Below are 14,084 nucleotides of genomic sequence, written 5' to 3' on the forward strand. Positions count from 1 at the left end.
ACTAATTACTCAAACCTTTAGAATATATATGTGAACTTCAACTTGATCTCCTTAAGAGCAACATGATATGTTTGATTAAACAAATATGGATAAAGGGTTAAACCTATGTTTTCGGACAAACACAACATTCGTGATCAATATGTAATTATCCTTTACAACATTATAATAATAAATGCACAAATAGGAGTGTCGAAACCACATCGTAGAAGTTATGGTCAATCTTGAATTGCGACACGTGTACTTGACCTCTCGGAGGTCTTATACAAGTCCTTTTCGTATAGTTCATCGCATATACATAACGAAAAGTAGTGAGAAATTAAAACTTTTCATAAAATATTAGAATATTTTTAATAACATCTTTCGTTAGAAATCATAGGACATACTAAGTTTCAGTCTCATCAAACTTAGACCCGAGAATACTTAGGACACGATCCATACTTCAAAAATAGAAATACTTAGTCTATTACATTACATCAAAGGAAATAAAAGACATCTATATATGCCATCGAGTTAATTACGGACATACTTCAACATTGCTTGAATGGATCTAGAATTCAAGCTCTCCTTCACAATCCTTCTCACCTATAACCTACACCTTTAGAAATAACAAAATGAATGGAGTTAGTACAAACAATTGTACTAAGTATCAAAATGAATGGAGTTAGTACAAACAATTGTACTAAGTATGACATTATATATAAAATCATGAAAATGGATATTAATTATAAATATGCATCTTTTTTTACTTAAATATCATAACATAATTATAAGAACAACATTTAACACCTTAGAAACACATAAGATAACATTTAGTAAATTTATAGCATTTTTGAAGCAACATTACAGTGACATCAACTCACTGTACAGTGAATTCTTCACTATTACAGTGAAATTGCTTACCTTCGCCTAAGACATCTTCTAACATGTAACTATCCCACTAAAAAGCTATCCTAAGACTCACTTAAGAAACAGAAAGAGAGACTGCTAATACACCCTCTCTAAGCATGCCTAAATGATCCCCAAAACTACTCATAATGAGACACATACACACTTACAAGACACGAAAACACATAACATGTATAATATGACAGTTTCCTTACCAAGGCTATCAAAAGACTTACTTAAGTAAATCAAGAAGATAACGTCCATGAGTGACCTCTTCAAGACTACCTTAATAATCCATAAGACTACCTATGGCTTAGATCATGTCCACATAATCAACATCTTCCCTAATTAGAGTCATTCTTATGACTTATCTAGATAAGATACGAAGTGACCATTCCTATGCCCCCTTCACACCTTAACTAGACAACCCTTAACTACTCTAGGTAAGTACTTATTTTTTTAACATACTCTACTAACTTAAGTCATTACATTCATTAGTTCATTTAAAACTCATTCATCACATAAATACATTCAAGTAATGGTCTTGGACAAAACCTAGGGACTCATACTAATAACTTCAAAGCCTATTGTGAAATGTCTAGATAAAGTCCCATACCACCACCTAAACTTCATAGAACTTTTCTAATGCTAGTTGGTATCCCATATGATGAGAATAGGCAATAACTGACATAAACCATGATAGATAGACATGGAATTTGGAGTTCTAACCTACTCCGATGAGGGTGTTTACTTGCCAATGGTAGAACTTGGACACATCCCATGTAGACACATGTTTAAGGAATATGAAGGGAGTGCTTTGTACTCTAGTCTAATTCTTTAACTAGAACTACTTCCCTTACCATAATCACTCGGTGCTAGACTTTGTTCTCATAGATTAATTTACATTAAAGGTTCATATAAAGGGGTTCTATATCAAGTTCATAACTCAATCACATTTACCCTACCAAAGAGGTCCACTAGGGCTACCTTACAATGGCGACAAGAAGCTAATAATGACTTTCCTAAGGTTTGATATGATGCCTTTCAATTCAACCAACCTTAAGTCTATCATTCCTTCATTTGAAGGATACCATTACGACTTTCGACTTCAACATTCATAACCTTACCACTAGTTTCAAGGTTTCACATAAAGAATTCTCTTAACATCATTTAAGGTCTCATGTCATTAATACATACAATACTAAGATTCTTTTTCATCCTAAGTCAAAACACCTCATATTCATACATGCATAAAGTAAGGGACACAAGTCAACCAAGACAAGACGCAACATACTTTAGTTTAACACATATTACTTGTCATTCTATAAGCACATAGAAATAACCATTACCACCTTTAAGTCGTCCTATACACTAACATATAATCATAAATATGACCATCATAGACTTATAGTCAAGTAGGAATAACCATGCAGCAACCCTAAGACTATACACATAAAGATACAGCCATAGTCTAACATGATCACCTAAATAACATCAATAAAAAACACATACTTTACATTACTTATCATGTATATAGATATGATCCAACTTCACATAATCAACTACACAAATCATCAAAATACTTCAGGTAGTTACGACAAGGCCATGATCATCATATTACATAAAGTAACGCCAACAAGGCCACATCAATTGCAAGTAAATCACATAAAACCACCACCATAGGTGGACCATACAAATCACAACATAATTGAAGTCTATTTAACATAAAATAAAGGGAATTAGTCAGTGTACCACCACTCCATCCTCAACACTTCAATCAAATGCTAAATTATCCAATTCAATACCATAAGGCCCTTACCCATGGCCATGAACATCAATTCAATGCATAAACTATAATATTCAATTAAACTAGGTCAATTAAATAAATATTCATAAATCTAAAACAGCCTAGATATCAATTCAATACAATTGTTATAACAATCAATAGCCTATAGGAAACTACACTAGAATTCATAAGCATTAAGTCCAAATCACTTAACCCATAAAGTAGTCAAAAACTACGGTTCATTAATCACATGGGTTCAAAGTTTAATTGAGTTAAAATCATCTAATCGACAATAATTCAATCAAGATACAATGCTTTAAAACACTTTAATGAAAGTACCCATGGATAGATCATGAAATTGGACAGTTCATCTTTGAAAACATTAGAAAAGTTTTTTTTAAGTTGGGATCCTTGATGAATAGAGTTTAAAGGATTAAAAACCATACCTCAATAAATCTAATCCTACAACTTGATGAATAATCTCCGCTCATTTCTCCAATCCAAGCCCTTCCTTGAGTTTTTGGTCCAATGGAGTTCTAGATAATTTCTAAGGGAATTTGGATTTTGATTTTTGAGAATAAATTCTTCTAAGTGTTTCAGGCTTAGAAATATATTTAAAATACCCTCAAGGATCCTCCCTTTCTCTTATTTGGACGTGGGTAAATTTACAACTTCACCCCTCAACTTAAAGTGAAGCTGTGTAGGAACAACCTCACAGACGGAAGGACCATCGACGACCCATCCCTTGACCAACGGACTGTCTTGTTGGTACGTGGTCTGGTATTGAGGCTGGTCTTTGGCCTCTCCTTCCCCACTACTAAGTGTCCATCGAGGGGATCTCACCTACGGAGCGTCGATTGCCTCGGTGGTTTGGGTTGTCTTGGGCAATCTAGGGAACTCATGAAGGGTCATTCCTTAAGGATCCTTGCATGGTCCTTGGTGATGTTTGCCCGGATATTTTCCCCCAAATATGGTCGTATACTAGTTTAGGACCTCTCACATGAATTTAATCCAAACCTAACACGTAATACTCGACAAGACATGCCTAAACACACAAGGTCGTTTCAAGGTAAACCTTTTGAACGTCATGGACTTTCTTGGACGTTTGACCTCCAAACTTCACGAAACTTGACACCCTTCCTATATACACTATAATAACTCATATAATGACATTATAACCTCACGAATCACACATAAACACATAAAACCACATATGAGGCACATAGGTGACTTAGTTGTTGAACGTCTTGGTCATCCCTTGACGTTTCACTTCCAAATTACCTAAACTCTTAGACACTTCCTCAATACCACAATATAGATAATTTTAGGACCTTATACAATCATTACAACCATGTTAGTTTCTTGCTTCACCTAAGTTGTTTTTGGGATCTTACATCCCCCCCTCCCACTTGGACAACATTCGTCCTCGAATGACACTTTTCACTCTCTGAACACTTCCAAGAATAGAGATTCAATTTTCAACTCATAATAATACTATAAAACACATTATCAATGAGAAACATTAATTTCCCATAATAAAGAGCATCACAACACAACAATAAACTAGAATAAATTCTATAACTCATCATGCCATAAAACTCACCTGCTTCATTCAAAATAGCAAAAACTCATTTTATATTTTCTCAAAATTTTTACAGTGAGTAGGCAATGCTACAGTAAATTTTTCAAAAATGCATCTTTTAGGCAATTCATGATGAAAATATGATAATATGCAATGTAGAACCATATAAACACATCTCACAACATAATCATAAATTCATAATATGCACAATGCAAGGAATCAATGAAATTAAATTTCAACAAGACCCTTAAACACAATGTATGATGCAACATACCTCTATGACTTTCTACTCTCAAGCTTGAGTTGAATAGAAGAGACAAAACAATTAATCAAATTCCTTTACTCTACATACTCCCCCACTTACAAGGTACTCATAACACTAAAGAGATACAAGGACTTACCATCACCCCCATTCTCATCCGGCTTTACTCCTCTAGTCCGGAGTGCATAGAAAAACCTTTTATTTGGAGCATCATCATTTGGAACATTAGGAGCAACTTGTTTACCCTCTCTTCATATCGAAGCAATGGTAGGACAATCTGTCACTTTGTGATCATCCTTCCCACAACCATAGCGACCACTATGCCGGCTAGACACTTCCCATAGTGCCTTTTTTCACAAGTGACACGTGTGGGTTTTCCATTTTGAGAACCACCTCCTTTCTGCAAATTCACCTTAGCACTCCTAGGTTCTTCTTGACTTTGAGCCCTCTTTTTGAACCTAGTTTGATCTTGGTTACTAGAACTGCTTCTTTTCAAGTTTCTAGCAATCCTCCCAAGTTTAGACTACGCTATTGATTGTGCATACACCATTAGTCTAGATAGGGTTATATCATCATGTAACATGGTCGTACGACATTCCTCCCTCACTAGATTGGTGACACCCGTCAGGAATCCACTCATCTCATCCCTCAAATTAGACACAAGGGATGGGGCATAGCTAGATAACATTGAGAACTTCAAAGATTATTCCACAACACTTGTATTGCTTACTTGAGATTGATAAACTTCTTATGTGCAAAGTAATTTCCGAGAAAAGCTTCCTTAAATTCTTCCCATTCAATAGGAACCGACTCCACCGTCCTATTATCCTTCCATTGAGTGTACCACACTTGAGAAACATCCTCAATTGATACGAAGCTAGCTCTTCCTTCTCCCTAGGTGCAACCCCCATAGCATTTAACAACTTGTATACTCCATCTAAGAACTCTTGGGGATCCTCTCCCACCTTAGAGACAAGAAAGATAGGAGAATTCATCCTCACAAAGTCTCTTAACCTAGAGGTCATAGTTGTCTCCACAACATTCATCCAAGGCACCATACTCAAATTCTCTTGAGTAGTCACGGCTAGGGCTAAAGCAATCAAAGCCTCTCTAATATCACTATTACTCAACTTCGGGGGAACCACCGAAATATCATTACCTCCTTCCACAATAGAGACTTGAGTACCTTGAGTACCTTGAGCAACTTGAGGAACTTGAGGAGGAATCTCCTCATTCACATCATTATTTTTCAACCCTCGTAGTCGGTGTCCTCATCATATTCATCTTTCTAGAAACACAAGGAAAAGCATAAGAAAAGAGTACTCATAACTTTTACTCTACAACACGACATATGAGTAGAAAAGAAGGACAAATCTATCGTCCAACAGCCTCTGGCCCCATAGATGTGTCGCGACTCAGAGCGATGGTCAAGACTCTAGTAGCCATGACTTGATGAGACTTTTGGATTCCTAAGAATACTTTCATAACCTATGCTCTGATATAAAGCTTATTAAGACCCGAGACCACACCCTAGAAGTTAGGGACAATCTCGAATTAAGAAAAGCGTCCTTGACCTCTCGAAGGTCTTGTAAATCCCTTTCCGTATCGTTCATTTGATATACATAATGAAAAGTAGTGCAAAATTAAAAATTTTCACAAAAACATTAGAATATCTTTAATAACATCTTTCATTAAAAATCATAGGAAATATTAGGTCTCAATCTCATCAAACTTAGACACGAGAATACTTAGGACATGACCCATACTTTAAAATATAGAAAACTTAGTCAGTTACAATACTTCAAAGGAAATAAAACACATTTGTATATGCCCTCGAGTAAGTGGAGGACATACTTCAATTTTGCTTGAATGACTCTAGAATCTAAGATATCCTTCACAATCCTTCTCACCTTTCACCTGTACCTTTAGAGATAACAAAATGAATGAAGTTAGTACAAACAATTGTACTAAGTATGACATTATGCATAAAATCATTAAAAATAGACATTTATTATAAATATGCATCTTTTTTACTTAAATGTCATAACATAATCATAATAATAACATTTAACACCTTAGAAACACATAAGATACCATTTAGTCAATTTATAACATTTTCGAAGCACCATTACAGAACTCACTGTACAGTACATTCCGTCATTGTTACTGTGAAGTTGCTTACCTTCACGTAAGACACCTTCTAAGATATAATTATCCCACTAAAATCTATCCTAAGACTTACTTAAGAAACAGAAAGAGAGACCATCCATACACCCTCTTTAAGCATGCCTAAATGATCCTCAAGACTACTCATAATGAGACATATACACACTTAGAAGACACCAAAACACATAACATGTATAATATGACAGTTTCCTTACCAAGGATATCAAAAGACTTTACTTAAGTGAATCAAGAAGATATCATCCATGATTGACCTCTTCGAGACTACCTAACTAATCCTTAAGACTACCTATGTCTTAGATCATGTCCACATAATAAACATCTTCCCTAACTAGTGTCATTCTTAAGACTTATCTAGATAAGATACGAAGTGACCATTCCTATGCCCCCTTTACACCTTAACTAGACAAAACTTAACTACTCTAGGTAAGAACTTATTTGTTTTACATATTTTATTACCTTAAGTCATTACATTCATTACTTCATTTAAAACTCATTCATCACTTAAATACATTCATGTAATGGTCTTGGACAAAAAATAAGGACTCTAACTAACACCTTCAAAGCCTATTGTGCAATGTCTAGATAGAGTCTCATACCACCACCTAACCTAAATAGAACTTCTCTAATGCTTGTAGGTATCTCATATGATGAGAATAGGCAATAACAGAGATAGAACATGATAGCTTCACATGGAATCTGGAGTTCTAACCTACTCCAATGAGGGTGTTCTACTTGCCAATGGTAGAACTTGGATACATCCCATGTAGTCTCATTCTTTAACTAGAACTACTTACCTTACCATACTCACTCGGTGCTAGCCTTTGTTATCATAGAGTAATTTACATTAAAGGTTCACATAAAGGGGTTCCATATCAAGTTCATAACCCAATCACATTTACCCTACAAAAGAGGTCCACTAGGGCTACCTTACAATGGCGACAAGAAGATCATAATGACTATCCTAATGTTTGATATGATGTGTTCCAGCCAAACAACCTTAAGTTTATCATTCCTTGACTTGAAAGATACTGTTACGACTTTAAACTTCCACATTCATAACCTTACAAGTAGATTCAAAGTTTCACATAAAGAACTCTCTTAACATCATTTAAGGTCTCGTATCATTCATGCATACAATACAAAGATGATTTAGAATCCTAAGTCAAGACACCTCATATTCACATTCATACATGAATTAAGTAAGGGACACAAGTTAACCTAGACAAGACAAAACTCTTTTTACTTTAACACAAATTACATATCATTCTAGAAGCACATAGAAGTAACTATTATCATCTTTAAGTGATCGTTATATACATTATCGTATCATAATTAATATGACCATCATAGACTCATATTTTCAAGTGGGAATAACAAGTCTGTGATCACCATATTACATAAAGTAACGCCGACAAGACCGCATCAATTGCAAGTAAAACACATAACACTACCACCATAAGTAGAACATACCAATAACAACATAATTGAAGTATAATTAACATATATTAAAGGGAATTAGGTAAGAGTACCACCACTTTATCCTCAGCACTTCAATCCAATTTGAAACCATCCAATTCAATACCATAAGGCTCATACTCATGGCCATGAACATCAAGGCAATACATAGACTATAATATTCAATGCAACTAGGTCAATTCAATAAAGATTCATCAATAATACCTATATATCAATTCAATAAAATTATTACATCAATCAATAGCTCATAGGAAACTTCACTAGAATTTATAAGCATTAAGTCAAAATCACTTAACCCATAAAGTAGTCAAAAAATAGGGTTCATCAATTACATTGGTTCATAGTTTAATTGAGTTAAAATCATCTAATTAACAACAATTAAATCAATATACAATGCTTTAAAAACCTTTAATGCAAGAACGCATGGATAGATAATGGAATTGGACAATTCATTTTTGAAATCTATAGAAAACTTCTTGGAAAGTTAGGATCCTTGATGAATAGAGTTTAAAGGATAAAAAATCATACCTCAATAAAGATAATTCTCCAACTTTATGAAGAATATCCAGGAAATTCTCCAATCCAAGCCCTTTCTTGAGTTTTGGCTCCAATGAAGTTCTAGAGAATTTCTAAGGGAATTTGGGTTTTATTTTCGAGAATGAAATCTTCTAAGTTTTTTAAGCTTATAAACATATTCAAAATACCAAAATACCCTCAAATATCAGCCCTTTATCTTATTTGGACGAGTGAATTTACAATTTCACCCCTCAACTTTCGTGACGATGCGCAAGAACAACCTCACAGACGGAAGGACCATCGATGGCCCGTCCCTTGACCAACGGACCATCGTGTTAGTCTGTGGTCTGGGACTGAGTCCGGTATTTGGACTATCCTTTCCCATGATTAAGTGTATATCAAAGATACCTCACCTATAGGGTGTCGACTGCCTCCGTGGTTTGGGCTGTCTTGGGCAGTCTTGGGCACTCATGAAGGGTCCTTGCTCAAGGACCCTTGGTTGGTCCTTGGGGATGTATGCCCAGAAGTTTCCAACCCAAACATGCTCATATACAATTTTAGGACCTCTCACATGAATTTCACATAAAACGAACTTGTAAAACTAGACGAAACATGCCTAAACACACAAGGTCATTTCAAGGCAAACCTTTCAAACGTTATGGATGTTGTTGGACGTTTGACCTCCAAAATTCACGAATCTTTACATCCTACCTATATACACTATAATAACTCATATAATGAACTTATAACCTCATGAATAACATATAAACAACTAAAACCTTATATGAGACATATAGGTGACTTAGTCGTCGAACGTCTTGGTCGTCCCTTGACGTTTTACTTTCAAATCATGTAAAGTCTTAGAAACTTCCTCAATACTACATTACAGATCATTTAAGTAACTTATACCATTATGAAAACCATGTTAGGCTCTAGATTCACCTAGTCATTTTTGGGATCTTACAAGGAGTAATGTCTTTGTTAGTCTTGTCAAACTCAGTTAAGGCAGTGCGTGATTCTTATCCAATTTTGCCAAGCTTGTAAACCTTCTTATTTATGGAAATATATTTATGGTATCCATTTTGACCAATACTAGCCACTGAAACTTTAGTAGGATGTCAGTAGTCGATACAAGCAACCTTATGTAGATCATAGAGGATTAGCATTATATAATCCAAAAATAAAACTCACGTTTTTGCGATTAACACAACAAAAGTAAGCGCAAACCAAATACCAATCAGGATAACATTTAACAGACTAAATTTGAGTTATACCTTAAGATTCTTACAATTCTGTATTAAATCAAGTAGCTACTTGACTTACTTTCCCGTAATATCTATAAAGAAAGGTTGAAGTTTACAAGTATCTTCCAAAAAATTGATCCATATGCTAAAGTATATATACTTTAGCTTTACAAGAGCCAATGAATTTGACAGCTAATCTCCCTATGAGAATGAAGAGATAGATCATGAAAAGTGCAAGAATAAGGATAGGAGACACATCCCAACACTCTATTCTACTATGGAACAACATTTGAGGATATATTAATAAAAGTTTACCATTTTTTTTGCCGCCCGATGAGATATAGAAAAATCAACATAAGTATAAGTATATGAGGTAGCAAGAATTTGTAGCAAGCTAGCTCTATTGATGTCAATGTTAAAAACAAAGTAAAAGTACACTGATGTCAATTCTTGAACTAACCAATTTTTACCTAAAGGAACTGCATTTGAATCAACTAGAACAACACATCCAAATTACAAAAATAATGGAAACACATAATATCTAATTGTCATGAACTACGGAGACTTGTCGATAAATATTGTCGTCGATAATCAAACACATATGAAAACCAATTGCAGGGAAAAATACACAAGAAATATTTTAACCAATTTGTACCAAATATTTTTTAAAAAATTGACATTAAGCATAGCAAAAATATACCAATTTGTAGCTTCACATTTACGACGCGATAGAAAACGTAAAGATGGTAATGTTCAAAGTGACTACACTTACTTTTTAGGTAGAAAAATCAACTAACAGATGCATGTCATAGCTCCATATACATCAATGTCAATGATGACAAAATTGACGATGTCAAATCTGAACTTTGAGATGATTTGATGAAGACGTCAAAGAATATCGATAAAAACCAATTAATTCACATAATGAACATTTTGTAAAAAAATCTAGAATTGGGATATTAATCTGGAAACTTTGTAGAAATTATTTAGGTGATTTATACTTAAATTAGGGAAAAATTGTGAAAACTAAAGAAAGAGAACTCACAAGTGAAACTATTTATATCTAAATTAGGGTGAAGTTGTGAATAGAGAGAGGATATGAGAAGAATTAATGACAGTGAAGGAATGATAATTAGAAATAAAGAGTTCAGAAGAAAGTTTCTGTATAAAGAAGCGCTTGGAAATGCGCTGGAAAAAAAATCCATGCAATGGTAAAATAGAGTGTTACCTTTTTTGAGTTACCGAGGTTAACGACCTCCACATATTGTATGTAAATTAGAGGGGTTCTTCGAACCTCAAAATTTTGATAAAATTAGTCGGGGTTATATTGACCTCCACGATAAAAACCCAATAAAATGAACGTTTTTTTAGTTAGTCCATGTGTTATCTATGATGTTATTTGTACAATGTTTGATAGAAATTTTGGGCATATATATAATTTATTCATGGATTATTTATACGATGTATGTGCAATAAATGATAGTTTCTTATTCCACCATTCATACCGAAGTATCGCCTAAAGGTCATCAAGGGTGAGCACACACACCACACACATACACGCACGCTCGCGTGCACACGCACAGACACACACTAAATTCACCGATCATAATTTTCCAAAGTGACGGTGACTATGTCAATTAATTCCTTTCGGACAAGTGCAGCTCCGCCACATACAACACATAGATGAAATTGAAAAACTTCTATGATATTTTTTTCATGTGTAACTAATACCTATCATATGATGATATTAGTAATACATAAGATTTAATACCATAAAATTATCTAGTAAAGACAAAAATATCTTTCAAATCGTTTTAATCATTTTATTTATTTTCTTGATTTTTCGTTTCATATTTATACTAGTAAATTTATTTGAATAAATTAGCTTACAAAATTTATTATTTAAAGAGAGTTATTTGAATAAATTAGATTACAAAATTTATTATTTAGAGAGATTTGTTTGCTGCAAAATAAATTTTAACATTTATTAATTGAAAATGTAAATATATCACAACATCATGTTTGTGATCTTAATTGAATGTATTATTTGTTAATATGCATGTGATTTTCTAATTACTTGCATTTTTAACAATTTATAAAATTGCATAAATATTGAAATTACAACTTGTAATTATTAGATGGAAAAATAGATGCTTGTGAGTTATCTAAACTCTCCCCCATATCGGTGCTCAATATTACTCCCAAAATATGATACAAGCTCTTATGTTTTAAAAACATACTTCTTTCTATGTTTTGAGAAAATTTCTCAAAGCTTAGCTCAAAGGCTATTTTCGAAATCATAGTTTCCTCTCTTGCTTAAATGAAAACGCTTACTCTTGAACTTAAAACTAGCAAAGGCTCTTTGGAAATCTCAGTTTTCTTTCTTATTTAAATGTTAAAAAATTTACTCTTTACTAAAAAGCTATCTCAAAGGCTCTTTGGAAATAAAATTTATTTAAATATGAAAACAATTTCTAGTTGGGAATACTTAGTTCCCATATGATCTATTGAAGAAACAAAACTTCACTTTTACTCTTACTCAACTCAATGCTCAAGTCCTAATATGAATTTAAAAAATTTGTAAAAGACTTCTTAAAATATGGTTTATGCCGAATAATGGACGTGAACAACTTAATGAAAGGATTTTAATAACCATAGATAGAACTCAGTACTTGAAACTCAAGAACTTCAATGATACTACTCATTTCGAGAATGCTCAACTCAGCGAATTCATGCGGAATTATAAGAATGAACGACTCAACTCAAGGACTCAAAGATATTTCTCATCACAAGACTATTCTACTAATTAGATTTATGTTGGGCATGGGATTTCAACTCTAGTGCCCTGATTAGAATTATAACCTCAAAGGGAATTAGGAATTCAATACTCAATGATACTAAACTTATGGAGTCCATGTATACGAATCTTCTCATTCTCTTACTTACTTCAACAAAACATAATTCAAATCAATAGTTGATCTCAAAGGATTCACAATTAAACTCAAAGGCTTTCTTGAACTCTACTCTTAACTCTAAATATGATTCATGATATGAAGGATCCTGTAATGATAAAGTAAACTCATCATACATTTTCCTCACTCTCATACTCACTTGCTCGAGTCTTGAAACAAGTTACTAGAAATTGTAGAAGACTCCTCAAAAAGACTAAAAGGAACTTTCTTAGAATGTTTGAAAAAAATATCAAAACTTAACTCTTAACACTACCTTGAATTTGTTTTATCAATTAAAGGTTGTGCTTTGTGATAGAAAAGATCTTGGGATGTTTAAGACTATTTTGAGATAGTTAAACTTGAGAAACGATCAAGAAATCAAAGTCTGAAAGCAAGATTGCAACGCAAAGATGTATTTTAATATTTGTCACAAAATAATGTTTGAGGAAGAGAGGACCGTGACCTCTCCGCGATGAGAAGAAAGCTTTTGTGAAATGGGGAGGTAGGTCCGGGATGTGGAGCAAAGTGTCAAATTTGTCCGTTTTTTTCCTTCTCAAATTTCTAACCCCAATTCAAATAAATTTGATTTGTTTTCTTAATCCCTCTTTTGATTTAGATACCCAACACATGAACATAAGAACCTATGCATATACAACTTTAAAATCGATATGAATTCATCAAGAACTCAACAATCTCATATAAACTCAAAAACCAAAGCCAATTTCAAGAACATAATTCAAGAATATCATACTTTGAACTTTCTAGAACGAATTTAACACTGAATTTGACATGATTGTTGTGTGGGTGAACAAACCCAACACTATGGAATCTTACATACATGAAAGAACCATCTTCTTGAAGAACTTGAAGGATAATCTAGAAAGAAGAACCCTAGCCTTAACATTTCTTAAATTTCATGAGCGTAGAATTTTTAGGGTGGATGAGAGAGTTTGATTTATAAAAAAAATTGATTTTCTACACATTTAGGACAATTTAGATGACCTAATAATGATTTTTATGAATAAAATACCCTTAAACACATAAATAAAATGATCTAGGAGTCGGAAATTTTTCACAGGGTAGTGAGGTCCGTATTGGCTCCGTAACATTGAGCCATCATAGAGCTGCTACTAGGATTGCACGTTGTTAGTAAATCAGTCATAACACCTTACTGAGAGCTCTAAATTTAGCAAAC

The sequence above is a fragment of the Solanum lycopersicum genome, chromosome 8 (assembly GCF_036512215.1).
Source record: "Solanum lycopersicum chromosome 8, SLM_r2.1".
Taxonomy (NCBI): domain Eukaryota; kingdom Viridiplantae; phylum Streptophyta; class Magnoliopsida; order Solanales; family Solanaceae; genus Solanum; species Solanum lycopersicum.